Here is an 18,489-nt window from a genome sequence, read left to right on the forward strand (position 1 = left end):
CAAGCATGAGGTGGCTACATCCCTTTTGCTATGCGACAGTTGCCCCAGTCTCTCACACCTGGCACTGGGATGCATTTGATCATTTGAACTGTGATGTAATGTCACTTACCTTTCCTATGCTGGGGTCCATTTATGAGGTTTACCCTTCAGCCTTTTTTCTCTAGAACACATCTCACATCCATCTGTTCAAGGCTGCTGGTTTTATAAAACCTAATGTCTGTGTTAATCTGCAAAAAAACAGATGAGGCAGAGTAAATACAGAATATTTCTAATGCACGAAGTTCTACCATCCCTGTAGGTCATTATAGAACTGCTAATATGAATAAAACAAACAAACAAAACCAAAGAAGTCAGAGCAAAGCAGATTCGAGATATGCATTTTTGTAGCAATAGCATGAAAGAGAATTACTGATTAATGCACAAGCAACATCTTTTAATAACTTAAAAAAATGGTAAGTAAGAACCTGATAAAAGAAGGCATAAAAAAGGTTTAGGTCACCAACACTAATTATTCACTCCTTAAAAACTCCAACAAAGCCAAAGGATATTTTATAAGAAAGGTGAAACAGTATCAGGAGAAATTATTTAACTAAGCACTAACTATTAAGAAACTTCTTTTACAGAAAGTGAAAACAAGCATTATTAGTCTTGAATGTTTTTGTTTCTACTTTCTTGTTCAAATAATAAACATTCAGTTTCTTTCATTAATGAGACAATAGATATTAAATTTTTAATTGAAATGTAGAATCGGTCACCCTCCAGGCACTGTATCCTCTGTCCTATAATTTCTTTTGGAAATGTTAAAACCCAACCTAATCACCTTTCGCTCTTGTGACATAAAAACAAACATGCCAAGCTGTTTTATCTTGGTTTTTAAATAGCTGTGTTTATATTTCCCCTCCTACTGACAACCCATGTGCTCTCAAGCCAAATAAATCAACTCTAGAAGGCTCTATATCTTCACATATGAGTGAAGAATAGAAATCATTTGTCTTAATTGTATTAAAAATGATATAATACCAGGTATAATTAGCAGTTCAGTAAATAGCTTTTGAAGCTGCATATCATTTCTCAGGGTGACTTTAGACTGGCCCTATTCTCCCATCTTCTTACCTGTAGTTTTCCACAATACCTATATAATGTGCTGGACATGTTCATCCTGAGATAGGAAAAACCTGGCTGTTACAGCTCAGGTTCTGTTTCAGCAACCCCTTCTCAAAAAAAAAAAAAAAAAAAAAAGAGAGAGAGAGAGCAAGAGAGAGAGAGAGAGAGAGAGAGAGAGAGAGAGAGAGAGAGAGAAACCTTATGTCCATAGTATTCTTTAATGCTTTTGTTTAGTGTTTTCTGTTGCCCCTAAAGTGTAAAACTCAGGGTAGGCTACTTTTCTCAGCTGTACTTCAAGTGAGACATGCACAGATGAGGTAACACCTATACCAACAGCTTTCCTGAACTTTGAGGGATCAGCTCACAGTGAATCCTAGGCTCTGTTGTCCTATCTAAACAATAAACCCCAGCTTCATGCAACATTGAGGGTGTGGGTGTTCTGTTTCATCAGACTCAGACAAGCTAGTAACCACTGCACAGTGAACCTGCTTCAGAGAAAATGGTCATATAATCAGTTGAGTCATCCCTTTAAATGTGGGCTTGATTTTAAACAGAATGTAATACAAGCGATTCTTGTATTTTATTCATCATGTCCATTATTCTTCACCTTAAGTAAGCTTCTAGAGCAATTGGAGAATTGTAGCTGATGTTTGACAAGAAATTACATTATGGGTCATGCTATGGATACGGTGGGGTAGGTTTTAATTTACAGAGATCATGTAAATTAAACAGCAATGCCTTTGTTTCTCTGAAGAATTCCAATGAGGCTGAAAAGATGCAAATAAGATGATATTATATCAGTTGTGCCTGTTGTTGTCAAGAGTTTATTATTATCTGTTTTTGCCTCCAGAGATTAGAAAAACTCCAAGTACAATATTCAGGAGTGCAGATGTCAGAGTCACACTGGCTTTGTTGTCTGTAACTTGACCCTCTGCTCAGTTGCTGTGAGACATGGTGGCACTAATTAACTTCTTTTTTTTTTCTCCATCTCTTATCTGTAACAGATTTTAATAGTGCCTTTCTCAAACAATTGATGGTATGGGATGATTTAATTTTAGTAATATTTATGAAATGCTCAAAACTGTCAGCATATTGCAACAGACGTATTAGTATATAAACTGAACATTATTCTTGCATTTTAAGACAATAATTGTTTCAGCTAATATTTTTTTTTAATATTTTTTAACTCTTCAGTTTGGGATAATTTTCCTTAAGACTTTAATCTTTATGCATGCTAGTTGGGGATAAACTTTGTTTGCTAAAAATGTCTTGAAATTCCTGATATTCTGTTCCTATGGATATGGAACTATAGTTTATATTCTCTGAGAACATGAATGATATTATTCTGAGGTCTCAGGGCTTTTTAATTTGCTATTAAGAAGCTTGCTGTCAATCATCAACGGATCTAATTGCTCTTTGGCCATCTATACGTTCTCTTCTACTCTTTCATTCTTTATTTTTTTTTTTTTTGAGGTTTTAGCCCATGTATCAGTTTTGGATTAAAACATTTCTTTACCATGCTTGGAAGTCATTCCCAAGATTTCAGAATTGGCAATTTTCTCCAATTCCAGAAAATCAATACCCATTTTCTCTTCAAGCTCTGAATCCATATCTTTAATTTTCTCTTGCTAAGCAATTTGATAAATCTTGTCTAATCTCTTAACTCCTTTTATTATGTATTTTTAGTTATGTGTTAAGCATGATTTATTCAGAATAATTTCTTTAGATACATCTTCTACTTCACTATCTACGTATTTATTTGTATGAATAGGAGACCATTGACTATAACCTTGGTTTTAAAAAAAAAAAAATCTTGGTGCCTAAGAAAACCTCAGTTGGTAAATGTTAGCTAAATCTGATTTGAGGTCTGACTAAAAACAAAAACAGCTCCTTGTCACAGTCCAGAATTTATATTGTTTTCCATTTTATTTCAACTAATGAGAGGGTATGCTTGGGCTACTGCAAACTAACTGTTAAGAACTATTTTTAGCTTATTTGATGAAATAGATTTGGGGAAATGGAGGATAGAAGTACTCAGAAAGCACCTGAGAATCCATCAAGTGCAGAACTCCACAGTATAAAATAGCATCCTGAGAAAAAGACTGACATTGTCTTTTCTCCATCAATTTTCATGCCTACTCTTGATCACAAACATTCAAAATTCACCTTGCTCAAGTAATCCTTCCTTTGATCTATTTTTAAACTGAGTTCTTTTGTAGAAAAATAGAGTATAACCTATTTTTTAGCCATGTTAGCCATGTTTTCTTAAACCATCTCTTATATATGTCAATGATTTTGTCCTTAGTTTGATTTAGACTCCTCTTGAAGATAGAGAAAAAAAATGTAGCTCATTTGTTAAATTATAATGTGTGGTTATTGTTCAGTTATATGGACATTCAACTATCAAAACTTTATATTGTTTTATTTATCTCAATGTCTAAATATCTATCAGAAAACTTTGACTAATAACATAAATACAGATAATTAAGGTTTTGAAAAGTATATTATCCAAAAAACATTATATTTTATCAACTAAATCCTGAATTAATGTTGTAATTAAAATAGGAAAAGCATTAAACTTCAATGGTTAGAAAATGTTAATCTATTTATTAAAAAGATTAAAAATAACTTTATGCAATTTTTTAATAGAATGTTTTCAAATTAGGTAAGTGGTTCAATGAATCAATTTAAATTGTGTTTAACATCATGGTTTAAAATAATATCTAAAACAATGTTATTATAATTCAAGGTGATAAAATTCAACAATTACAAATATTCCTAAAATTCAAAATATTTGTGGAGCAAAGGATATGTGCAATGGGGAGGTGGTAAGGCTTGGAGTAGGCAGTTGATGAAGGGGCCCCGTACATGCAGGAAGAGCTAAGTTATCAAGTAGCACATGCTAATTTATGTGTTAAAGATTTAAAAATGAAAAAGGCAAAACCCTCAGTGCTGGGAATATAGCTCAGTTGGTAGAGTGCTTGCCTTGCATGCACAAGGCCCTGGGTTCAAACCCAGCACCACCACCAAAAAAAAAAAAAAGGCATAGTCCTAAGAGTAAGGAAGGTGAATGTCTCAGTCCACACATATGGGGATTTTTTCCATAGGACATTACTTGCAATAAATAAAGGTTTTGTTTTACCCCTATACCCTAAAGCATGTCCCATAAATCCCCAATCTTAATATCTTAATTCCATAGGATTTCAAATATGAATTTGGAGATGGCATACATATTCAGCATATAGTACGGAGTATCTTAATTGGTTTCAAGTTTTAAAAGATTATTTGGAAACTATTTAACAATTATTTAATAGGAATTATAGGCCAAACCAAGAAAGCCTGATAAAAGTTATTGGGCTATCATAATCTTTTCATCCAAAGAATAAACTAAGTCAGTAGCAGATAAAATTAGCTGAGAAAGATTTCAAAACCAAAATGAGTAGTGTTGCTTATGGACTTATCTAGGATGGGTTTTGAACACTGATTTCTTAGAGCTCACAGCAGGGTTCAGCACACCATGTCATATTTTTCTCTTCCTATCAAAAAGAGGATAATATAGGCCTTTGAGACATAAAAGGGGAAGATTGTTGATGTGTTCAGGATAAACCTGCTGTTTTTTCTCTTCGATTTTTGATTGTTTTAGTGACAAGGTTTCACTGCATTACACAAGCTGGCTTCAAAAACATCTAGGCTCAAACAATCTTCTTACCTCAGTCTCCTGTGTAGTTAGGATAAGCACTTGCCTCACTGTGCCTAGCTCTCTTCACATCTCAACCACAGAATCATTCTTCAAGTGGAACCTAATGAATAGATACCAGTCTTTTAGTAGTATAATTTCTTTTATGTATTAAGATTGACTTACAAGAAAATCAATTAGGAATTTAAGTTTTCTAATTTAAACAAATTATCACTGGAAATAATGCATAAGAGTGGCTATGTAGCATCATTTATGACCTCAAATTTATTTCTCTATTTTATTTTGGGTTTGCAGCATTGAAAAATATTAACTCATCCAAATAGAGATTTTCATATATTAACAGTAATTGTAAGATCTCACCTTGCATAAGTTCAACTTACCAGGATAAACTTTGTGTTGCACCTTAAATAAAAATAAATTTGTCTAGCAGGAATTAAATTATTTTAGGTCTTCATGAATTAGTATTTGATAAATAATACATTTGTGTGAGTACCTAAAATTATTTTTAAAACTTTTATATACCTTTCAAATTAAATTTGATCAAATAAATGTGGTTTTCTTAAAGAACATGTGCTAAAATCAGTTTTTCTGTGGAATGTCACCAGGTAGCCAGGCTGGTGAAATTAGCTGGGTTCAAAGGAGCTAGCTGAAACAATAACTGAGAAAATGACAAACCACACAGCACCTGAGTTTCTAAGGTCGAAGGCAGGACCACTCAGTGACCCCAAGAGTCAGCTCCACGCTGGGCAGTGCTGGAAAGAGAGAGTGTGCACCCAGATTCTTTTTATTTTATGGGGGGACACACACAAGGGAGTTTCGATGGAATGTTCTTTACCAATTAAAGCAGAGAATAGGGTTTCAAAGGTGGAGTCTTGCTTTGTGACATCTTGTGGTCAGCAGGTTGACTGACATCTTGGCAAGTCATACCCATCTCTGGTGCTGTGCGGGTTCACAGGCAGAGTGAGAGGAAAGGCACAGTTGTGTCAAGCAGCTCAATCAGCACCCAACGCCAGACCAGCCTCCTCATAAGCTCAAATGTGTGTAGCTCACAGACACAGCCCATGGATGACTCAAAACAGTGGAATAAGGCTTAAATATCGAAACTAAACCTTTTTCTTATCAGAGATATTTAAAAAGTTGATTCATTGTATCTCTCTAGTCATTGTATGGTTATTTGCCAAAGTCCTTGAACAGAGGAACTGTCGAAAATGCTGGAAAGTTACTAAAAGAAGACAGAAATTAGTGGAAAATTGACTCTTACTAAAAATAAATTGCAGTAAGTGAGATAACTTATGTGGATTTGTTTTCTAACCTCACATGAAGTAGGCCATCATAAAACAACTGAAGGAATCGGAGTCTGAAATTAATAACTGTCTGAGCATATGGAAATAATGGGTGATGATCCCAGTAATGAGGAAGACACACAAAGGAAAATTTATCACTTTCATATGAACTTTCTTCAAATGCTGATTCTGGAATGTGCATTTGTGGGGCAAGTCTCCAAGAAGCCCTGGAGAACATTTGGCCCCAAAGGTCATAAAAGTAGCACACTACAGTAAGGCAGCCACATCAATGTTTATAGCAGCTTGATTTGCAGTAGCTAAGCTATGGAACCAATGTAGGTGCCCTTCAACAGAATGGATAAAGAAAATGTGGTATATATACAATGGAATATCACTTAACCATGGAAAAGAATGACTTTATGATATTTACCATTGTGTGGTTAGATTTGAAGATTATTATGTTAAAGGAAATAAGCCAATCTCAAAAAATCAAAAGTCTATAACATGGATGTTAACATACAACAAGGCAGGGAAGAGAAGAAAAAAGAATGTCAATAAATTAGACCAAAGGGAATGAAGAAAAGAGATGGGGATGGGAATAGGGAAGACAGTGGAATTAATCTGACTTAACTTTTTCTGTATTTATATAAATATACCACAATGAATCTCCATATCTTGTCCATCCATGTTTGTATAAATATGTCAAAACAAATTCTACCGTCATGTAGAACTAAAAAGAGCACATTAAAAAATTTAAAAGGCTGAAAAAGTTTAGTAGAAGTTTGAACAGATAACAACTTTGAAATAAGATTTATTATTTGATTCTTGCCACATGAAAAGCTAGAAAGATAAATATCGTGTCTGAGATTTAAAAGATATGTTTTAGGGCAATACTAATAAAGCTTGAAACTGAGCCCTGACAAGATCAGGGTGATTAGGACACATACTAATTGCCTATTACAATAAATATTATCATTTTTAAAAGGGAAGTAACAAAATTAAGAACCCGCATTTGTAGTACACACAAACAATATTACTACATGTGCAAGGAAACTGGAAAACATGACACACAGTTATGAAAAAGAAATCAATAAATTGAAATAGATTCATAAAGACACCCGTGTTGAAATAAAGAAATCAGGATTTTTAACATAACTGAAAAATATGTTTTTAAACCCAAAATAAAATGTTCACACATGAGAGAAATTTTGGGAGAAATTTGGAATCTATAAAATAATAGTGATCCTAGAACTGAAAAAATATAGTAAAAGTTAGCTATAATTGAGACTACATTGAATATGATCAGACAGTCTCAGCAAACATGAATGTTGTCAATAGGAATCGTTCAAACCAAAGTAAATGAGGAAAAAATATTGATATTAAGCACAAACCAAATGACTTTTAGATCAGATTGGATGATCCGGCACACACACAAACTCCAAGTCTAAGCAAGCTAGCCTGCCACATTGATAACTAGAAGACACGTCATCAAATGATTTGTATTACCAGAGTTAAGAGTCATTTCAAATGATAAAAGGGCATTTCAGCAACATCAATTATAAATTCCTATATACCTAATACTAGCTTAGAGTGCATAAAATAAAAAGTAACAAGAACGAGGGAAGAAATACACAAATACATGCTCATAATTGAAAATGTTAAGATCCTCTATCAGTAATTGATAGAAGTGCTCTCAATTCAGTAAGTATCTAGGAGATTTGAATGAGACTTTAATCAATGTTAACTAATATTTATAAAACACTCCACCAGCAACACATTTTTTTCAAACTCAAGTTTATATGGAGTGTTCACAAACATAGAATACATAAGCTACAACATAAAATAAGTCACAATAAATCTAATAGGATTAAAATCACAGAGAACATGGTTCTAGCCTCAAAAACATTAAACTAATAACTGAAAAGAATCTAAATAAAGCCCCAATACTAAAATGTGCTTTACATAAGTAATAATATACTCTAAAAATAGCACTCACAGATCAAAGACTAAATTATAAAGGTCATTTGAAAATTGTTTAAATCCAATTAGAATGAAAACAGCAACATTTGTGAGATACTACAATAACCATACTAAAAGGAAATTAGTAGATTTGAGTGCTTGTATGAAAAGAACAAAGTGTTAATATCAATTATCTAATCTTACATTGTAAGGCTAGAAGAAAATACAGAAAATTAAAGCAAAGTAAAGAGAAAATAATGAGTGAAATCACAGTACAGAAAACAAAAATTACAGAGAATCATGGCAGAAACTGATTTTTTTTAAAAAAAAAATGTGAATCATAAAACTCTAGGAACATTGATCAGGATAAAATATCCAATTTAGTCAGTTTTTATTTTATTTTTTATTTTTTTAAATTTTTTTCTGTTGTGAAGAAAAGACCTAACAAGAATAGTTACTTGGGCTCCTGATTTCAGAGCTCTCAGACCATAGAAGGTACGCTCCATTCTTCAGGGTCCCCATTGAGGCAGAACATCATGGTGGAAAGATGTGGTGGAGGAAGGCAGCTGGGGACATGGTACCAGGGGAAGGAAGGAAGGAAAGAAGGAAAGAAGGAAGGAATTGAGGGAGGGAGGAAGATCTGCTCAATAAGTACAAAATATAAACCCCAAAGGCACACCCACAGGGACCCACCTCCTCCAGCCACACCATACTGTGTACAGTTACCAACCAGTTAATCCTTATAGAGGTTAATGCACTGATTAGGTTAATACTCTCATTATTCAGTTATTTTACTTCTAAACTTTCTTACCTTTCTCATTGCCTCATACATGAGCTGTTTGATACCTCTTGTCTAACATGACAATATGTGTTCTAATAGACATTAAAATGATAATACAAGATAGTGTGCAACTATATAGCAATAAATTTGATTAGTTTGATAAAATAAAACTTTCTTGATTTACAACTTATCAAATGTAACACAACAAAAAAAATGAAAATCTAAATGAAATTATACCTGTAAAAGAATCTGAATTTATAGTTTAAATTATCCTTATGAAATTCTATACTCAGTTTTCCCGGATGGAACATTCTGCCAAACAAATCTGGAAGAAATATTACCAACCTTCCACAAAATGTTTTAGAAATGCAAGGGAAATAAAAACTATCCAGTTTGTTTGTTTGTTTGTTTGTTTTTGAAGCTACCTTAATTCTGATTTCAAAACCTGAAAGTGTAATATAAGAAAAGTAGCCAGGCACAGTGACATAGGCCTGTAATAGTAGCAGCTCAGGAAACTGAGGTAGGAGGATAGCAAGGTCAAAGCCAGAGTCAGCAACTTAGAGAGGCCCTAAGCAACTGAACAAGACCTTGTCTCTAAATAAAATATAAAAACTGTTAGAGATATGGCTCAGTGGTTAAGAACTGAGTCCCAAAATTTGTTTTTAAAAAAATAAGAAAATTATAAACCTTCATAGTTTACAAATACAGATGCAAAACTAAGGAAATATTAGCAAATTAAATACAATACATTTAAATTGTGTAAAGGTATGGACATGTAGCTTTCATTCCAGAAATGAAAGTTTGATTCAACATTCAAAAGTGAATGTAATTTAGAGATCAAAAGAAAAATACAGGAATACCATATGATATCCTCATAATACAGAAAATGTGTTTCTCCAAATTCTATACTTGTTTAAGAAAAAAATATAAAAATAAAATCTGTGAATAGAAAGGCAACTTTCTCAAACTACTGAAGAGCATTTACTTAGTAAAAATATATTAAACCTTGATACAATAACTGTCCCTTTATATCAAGTACAAGATAAGTAGACCCTCTTAACACATCTCCCCAATGTTGTATTAATACAAACTAAAAAAGATAGCAAGCAGGAAAAAGATATCAAAAATAGCAACAAAAAAGACATTTAGAAGTAAATTTTCAGAAAAAATGCAAATTCTATGTATTTATAATTATGAAATACTGATCAGAGGATTTTTTAAACCCCAAGTGAATAAAATGATCTGATGTTCATGGAATAGAAGACTCAATATAGTTAACATGTAAATTCTCCAAATTTAACTGTAGTTCAATAACATCACAACTGAAATCACATTATGTTTTTGGTTTAGTTTTGAAGACATTTCAACTCTATATTTTGGGGTGGTATGGAGTGCACAAAGTGATTTCATTCAAAAAAGTTTATGTGGAAAAGGGGTTAACTCTTCAGCAGTGAAACCGGAGAAACAGGAAATAATGTTAGCATCACTGGTGAAAATTCATATAGAAAGCATGTATCCTTGATTGCATAGCTTTTCATCTCTTTGTCCTTCATGTATATCCACACACAAAAGCACACACACCATAACCTTATTATAATCCTAAGAAAAACATCAAACTAAATTTGGGTATTTTCTACAAAAAATACTTGACCAGCTAATTGTCTAAAAAATCTAAAACATCCAAACATCACAAATTTCCCTATGAGAAACTAAGAAGACATAACAATTAGATGCAATGTGACTTCCTATATGTTATTTTGAAACTTAAAAATAGACAAGAAGTAAATCAGGACATTTGGATAAAATACAATCTCCAGTTAAAATAATTTACCAATATTAGTCCACTATTTATGACAAAGGTAGTGCACTAATGTAAAATATTAACAAATGGAAAATTGCTAAATAGGACATAGGGAGACTCTCTTTTTATCTTTGCAAGTTTTTTCTTAAGTCTGGACCTATTGGAAAATATAAAAACCTAGTTTGTTTGTTTATTTCTCCAAATTCCTGGTTTAATAAGGATTTGCTTATTTTGAGAACAGAAGATCCCAAACATCAGGCTGTTCAAAAAAAATAACCCACAGTATCAAATTTAGAAAACAAATAGAGACTATTACACTAAACTTAGAATAGTTATAACACTCTTCAAAGAGAAGAATACTCTGAGGGATTTGGAGTTTTACTATAAATCTACACTAATAACTTCAAAGTAGTATTGCATAGATAAATAAGTCTAAGTCAATGAAACAAAAAGAATATACAAATAACATCAACCTAAATTTAGTCAACAGAGTTTGACATCATGCAATGTATTTGGCCAAAACACAGTTTGTCCCGTAGTTTTTCTGAAACAAATTTCTGTACACACAGGAATAAGTAGCATTATCTCAATCCCTATCACACATAGGCTTGGAACAATTAATTCAATATGGATTGTAAACATGCATGTATAGATTAGAACTATAAAGTTTCTAGAAAAAAAACAGAAAATAATTTTCTTGTAAAGTTGGGGAAGTAATGTTTCTTAGAAATCAGAAAGATTAAAACATGAAAGGAAAATCTGAATCTCTAAAATTTGTCATCTTCTCTAAAAAGCACATTTCTTTCTTTTTCCTTTTTTTTTTTTTTTTTGGATAGTAATAAGGATTGAACCAAGGACTATGTGAATGCTACACAAGCTCTTACCACTGAGTTCAATCCCAGCTCTTTTTCTTTTTTTTAAGCTTTGAGACAAGTTCCCAATATGGTACATAGGTTGGCCTGAAACTTGCAATCTTTTAGCTTCAGCTTTCTAAGTAGCTGGGATTACAGTTGTGTACCACCATGCCTAGCCCAAAGTACACTTTAAAAAAATAAAGAAAAGAAATCTACCTGGAGTTAAGAGCCCTCAGGGGCAGATGAACAAGGAATATATCCACATTGTATAAGGTCTCCATTAAACCCAGCAAAATTCATTGACAGACATGTCACAGTGAATAGATAGATAGAAATGGCTGATGAGTACATGAAAATATACTTCACAGTTTTAGAAATTAGATAAAGGTAAATTAAGACCACAGTGAATCAAAATCCTGCAAAATGCTCAAAATATAAATGTATTGGTGAATGTCAAGAACTGTTGAAGATGTTAAACAACAAACACTCCTAATATATTGTTTGCAAGTGGTCTATAGAGTCGACACATACCAACAAGAACCCAGAATTTTCACTTCTAGATATTTACTGGAGAGGAAATGAAAAAAAAAAAAAAAAAAAACTAGGAACATGTGCACATGGAATGTTCAGAAGGAGTTTCTTTACAATACTAATAAAAATAACAAAAAGGATTATTAATATATAAAAGAATTTAAAAAGGGAGATTCTCATAAAAATGGCAATAGTGTTCAGATATTAAAAGGAAGACTCTACTGATATATTATTTGGAGTGGAAGAATACCAAACGAAAAAAAAAAAAAAGTGCACATATAGCGTTGTTCTGTGTATTCTGATTTCCATGTTAGAGGTAGTGATGGAGACAAAAACACTTATTAAAGAGTAGGGACTGACAACAAAGGGGAATGAGAGTCTTTCTGGGGCAATGCAAAGGTTGTGTTGGTTGTGGTATAGATCATGCAATTTAACAATATACTAAAAACCATTTATCAAAATTCTAAAAAATACTCAAAAACCTGTACATTTCACGGTGCCTAAATAACAGCCTACTTAAAATACTTAATTTTGAACATCCCTCTTTGTTTTTATTTGCATTTAATTATATGTTGCATTGTCTATGTTAGCTGTATTTGTGATTAGGTTCATTAAATTATTGTATATTTCTATATTTAGAGCTTCTAACTTTTTTCTTATTCATTTCATTGAATTCTTAAAAGATAAATTACCTTTGTTACTACACACATATTCCAAGTTTATTTGAATTAAGTTTTTAATGATATATTAAAACTTTATAATCATTTGCTTATGATTTCCTTTTGTGTTTGTATCATAGAAAGACATTTCACACAAAAGATTTGGTAAATATTCTTTTTTATTATCGTCTTGTTATCCCAGTATTACTTATATTAAACTAAGTAATCTCACTGGAATTTATTTCTCTTGCATATTAGAATTTTTAAAAATCAACTATTTTCCCTGATTTCTACTTGATTATAGATTTTTTTTATTAATGAACAAAGTGTCTTGAGTAAAATAAAGTTTATTTCTGGACTATTTCAGTTATATCTGTGCTGTCATAAAAATATCATATACTTTAGCTATCATAGTGTATGCAAAAATTTTAAAAAGCAATTCTTTTATTGCTAATATTTTACTAGAACTTCTTCTATGTTCATACTTCTTTATCATCAGAATAATTTTAAAATACCTATTGCATAGTAAATAAATATCATTGTAAATTTTACATTAAATCTATAATTTTTGAACTTGACATCTTATTTTTGTGCCCATTCATAAACACTAGATCTTCCTCCATTTATATGTCTTCTTTTTATAAGGTAAGAACATTATTTATATCTCTGAGTTAGATTATTCTAGCATAGCATATCTTTATATTTAATATGGAAATAATTTTCATTTCAGTTTAATTATTTTTGATGCTCCATGAAAACTGTGCTAAAATATTTTAACAAGAGTATTTCATATTTAAAATATGAAGGGTAATGCTTATTTCTTGGTATGTATTAAAAGATTTTTATTAACTTGTAATTTTTATTGCTTTGTGTATTGGGATGTTTTGTTTTGAAAAGAAAATTTCTTCAAAGCTTAATATATAATATATTGGCACTAGACTCCCATTATTCCATCTGTTGTTTGCTGATAAAATTATATTTGTATGACATGAAATTTTAATGATTATCTATTAGGAAAGTGGAGAAACCTATACATTTAGTTTTTATTTCTTTTATAATTCCTTTCACAAGACTAAATTTCAGTTAAGAAGGTGCTCAGGATGGGAAGAGTACATTATAAAAACAACAGAGATTTTGAAGGGGTTCTAGAAAGAAGACAGCATAGAATTGGTATCCTAGTGCCTATCCTAGAACATACCTAAGAGTTCTCCAATGACAGGCAACAGTAAGGTATGGACTGGATTTCATTGTTGGAATTTCCTTGAAAATCTGCAAGTAAAATGACAATTCAAAGCACAAGACAGAAAAACAAACTGGTTTGTTGGAAACACTGATCTGTGAGCCTTCCCAAACCCTTTCCCTCCACCCTATCCTTAAATCCCTCTACCCTATCCTTTAAGGTGATATTTGATCCTGGGCTGCGGCAAGAGAAATCCTAATAAGTGAGGACAACTTTTCTGGAAATCCTTGGAAATAAAGAACATCAGCCTCAGATCAAAGCCTTCCCATTTGTAAATCTTGGAGAAGAAAGTACTGAATGCCTATTGGCCTGAAGTGGAAGGTACCATGTGATGAGATCTACTTAAAATTCATACATCAAAATAAGAGGCAGTGAATGGCCATTGAAGATTACAAAGCCACCCACATGAGTCAAAGTATGAAATTGAAGGAAATTTTTAAAATTCTTAAAAATAAGAGCAAATATGAAGTTAAAGAAGTCCTGAAAAAAAAAAGATTACTTGAAAAAATTCCAATTAGTACCTTCAAAGAGATATTTTTGAAAAATAAAGATTATGCATATATGAAAGAAGAATGGACTGGCTTTAAACAGGGGGGGAAAGTATTGAAAGGATGAGAAGAATTGTTTACAGTTGAAAATTATAATTTTTTTAAAAAATGGAAGCATTGTGATAAATTGATGAACTTTAAAAAAAGGAGAAAAAGAAAAGAAAAGCTTCATGAATTTGTTATACCTGATATTAGTTAAAACTGACTTTTGAAATGAGAAGACAGGAAATATGATGGGAAAATATGGGAGAAATTAACAAGTACTTAAAGAAAAAAATTCCAAAGTTGAGAGAAAAGGCCACCCTTCACATTGAAAAGTCTTGATGAGTAAGAAAGAAATGCAGAGGTTGAAATACCCCACCTTACTTCGCAAGCAAGAATAAAGGAAAAAATCCTAAAGATATTCAGAGAAAAAAAATAATTACAAAGGTTTTCAGTAGTGTTGAATATTAGAAATCCACAAGGAAGGAGACTAATTTTCTCTAGAATTTTGTGTTTTATTAGATTCAAGAGAGTGAAAGAAATAAGGAATATTTCTAGTCATAACATTATTCAGAAAGTTTTCCCCCCATGTGTCTTCTTTGAAAATATTCCTTGTGGATATACTTTGGTAAAACAATTCACAAACGCCAGAGAAAACTATTGGAACCCAGAAAAAGGCTAATAAACTTCATAAGCAAAATTTTAAAAAGCAATAATTCTGAGGGGTATTGTTACACAGCTGGCCTAAAATTTAACTATTTAATGAAAATATATAAAATCTGAGTTCTTCTAATGAAATGATAAAGAATGCATTTATTCTCCCTTTACAAAAGATATGAATTAAAACCTAAGAATTCTTTTTTAAACCAAAGAAGGTATAATCCAAACATAAAACAATTTAGAACAGGAATTTGAGTATTTAAGAAATGAGGACATGAGATTTAAAACAATTTATGTTATAATATAAATACATATGTATATATATATGTACATAAATATATATATCTTCATTATTATCTCAATCACATAATTTATCTCAGGTTAATACTATTTAAATGTTCAATATGTTTGTCCAGATTTTTTCATTCATATTTAATTTTCTGAAGTAAAGAAGGAAAGAAGACATGCTAGATTTCCCCAATAGAAAGAATCTATGGGAAATTATATGCCCTGGAACATCTTCACGCTCAAAATATATAGAAATACTATGGTAAATAAATACTGATTCATGAATAATCCAAGTTAGAAAAAAAAAAAAGGAAGACATCTGCTCAGCCCAAAACAGTAAGAGGGAACAACTAATTAGAGCAAATAAGAAAATGTTAAAACCAGAAGTGCAATCAGAGAAATTACAGAAACCTCTATTCTCAATGCAATTTTACCAAGAATATTCAACAAGGAAAAAAGACCTTGACCTTTCCTGAGGAGATGATAACTGAACAGAGAACCAGATGATGAGAACTTTATGCTGGAAACATTTGGGAGAAGAGTTTTCTGAGAAGGGGGACACAAGTATGGAATCCCTAAAGTAAAAGGAGATTGGAGCAATGAGGCTGAAGCTCAGTGAATTAGAAACAAAATGGTAGAAGTTGAGATCAAAGAGACACAAGTCAGGCACCTAAGGCTTTAGAACTATAATAAAAAGTTTTGATTTACAACCAGGATTATTAGGAAGGAAACCACTAGAGGTAAGAGTGATAAACTTAGATTTTTCAGAAAAAAAAAATCAAGATGACTTGGCTAAATGAAAGGCATGATACATTGTTGCCTATCTTGAATTCTGGCATGGCCTATGAACTAAATAATGGACAAGTGATTGTGCAGCAGAAGCTGCTATTCAGAGAAATTTGTGTTTTAATTGCTTCATCCTCATACCACAGATTCTCTATATTCTTTCCTCTTTACTACAAATGTATTATATGTCTCACAACTGAACACAGAATTGATATGTAAGTCTTAAATGGACAATAGAGAGACTGGAGGCTACAAAATGCAAGGTGATCAACCCTAGGACTGCAAAAGCCTCAACCTGCCCACATCATGTTTTGACCTGAATGCTTTTATCTGTTATATATCCAGGTGGTGATCTCCTCTTCTGGTGCTTCCTAAAGCTGTCGTATTATTTATTTATTTATTTATTTATTTATTTATTTATTATTTAAATAAATTTAAATTATGTATTTATTTTAATTTGTTATACATGATGGCAGAATGCAATTCATTTCATATTACACATATAGAGCACAATTTTTCAAGTCACTGGTTGCACACAAAGTATTTTCTCATCATTTGTGTCTTCATACATGTACTCAGGGCAAAGATGTTTAACTCATTCCACTGTTTTTCCTACCCTTATGTTTCCTCCCTTCCCCTCCCTCTTCTTTGTCCTATCTAGAGTTCCTCCATTCCTCAGGTGCTACCCCACCATGACCATTATGAGTCAGCATCCTCATATCAAGGAAAACATTAGACCTTTGGTTTTTTGGGATTGGCTTGCTTCAGTTAGCATTATATTCTCTAACTCCATCCATTTACCTGTAAATGCTATGATTTTATTCTCTTTTAATGCTGAGTAATATTTCATTGTGTATATATACCAAAGTCTCCCTATCCATTTATCTACTCAAGGGCATCTGGATTAGTTCCACAATTTAGTTATTGTGAATTGTGCTGCTATAAATATTGATGTCAGTCATCTTACTTTTAACAGTTGGCCAGCTTCATCATTGCCTGGAAAATGAAAAGAACAATGGGCAGTCACACTGTACATTGAGACAACTTTTGTTTGGACACGAGGCAAACTGTCTTCTTATAATTGCTTTTCCCACAGAGGCCTGCCATTAATCATCCACTGTTGTTCCATTGAGGCAGCCATATTATAAGTCCTTGAATACAGTCCAGCTGGAAGCTCAGAGATTTAATAGGTCACTTTCCTGAGCAATGACGGTCCATATCACTTGGATTTCTACCCATTGACTGTTGTGTCCTTGTTTTTTATCCATACACAGAATCTCAGTCACTGGATGATAGACTGTAGCTCTACATTTTGGAGGTTTCCTTCTCCTAATCTTTCAGTATCAGGCTGGCTTTAAATTGGAAGTTGGCCTTTTTGTATAGGTAAAGGAGTAAAGCAATGTTTTCTGGTGTTTTGTCTTTTTCTGCCACATTCATGACCAGTTCCATGAACTATTGATGTTCTGAGAGGTGAAATGTTGTCTAGTCTTCACTGTAGAGTATCCACCCCATTTCATAGTGGTTGCCATCTAAGCACCATTGATCATGTGATCTTTGCCATTTATTGTCACTATCCACTGATTGGGGAAAGTGCTCATGACCTTGACTGGTGCCTCTGGTGATGGGCTCCATGGCAAGAAGGACAGCGTAAGCACACAGTTGATTTTCAAACAGACTATAACATTCTTCCATCCCTTTCCATAACTTTGATGAAAATCCAGTGGGAGTCATGTCTTGATTTGCTGCCATAAGCTCCACAGCCATCCGGAATTATATGGGTGGTAAGAACAGCAGGTTTTATACATGGATGCATCTAGTGGTCCAAGGACTGGAGCCTGTTTAATTGTTCATTTTGCCTGATTAAATGCCTCAGTATGACAGTCAGTTCAATCCAAAGCTGTAAACCTCCTACACATAAACATTAAACCCCTATGTAAGAAGTTAATTAACTGAGTCAGATGAGAGGTGAAAGCTCTATAATAACCCAGAACCCAAAAAAATTCTTATATTTGTTTTAATGTGTTGGGCAGTGAAAACATCTGAACTTTAACTACTATGGTCTCCTCAGATAACCTTTGTCTTATCTGACCTGTCAACATAAAAATTTCACCTACAAAACAGAGCCATGAAATTTGAGGGATTTATGCCCCATCCTCTCCCTTGCAAATGAGTTAAAAGAGTGAGTATAGCCTTGGTGGGCACTGACAGAGAATCAGACATAAGTATTACTGAAAACATTTGTTACCAGCAAAAGTGGGGAGCAGGTTTACTACCATATCTTGACACACAAAGGAGCTATGGAGCTATCAGTACTTG

This window comes from Ictidomys tridecemlineatus, chromosome 3 (assembly GCF_052094955.1).
Source record: "Ictidomys tridecemlineatus isolate mIctTri1 chromosome 3, mIctTri1.hap1, whole genome shotgun sequence".
Classification (NCBI taxonomy): domain Eukaryota; kingdom Metazoa; phylum Chordata; class Mammalia; order Rodentia; family Sciuridae; genus Ictidomys; species Ictidomys tridecemlineatus.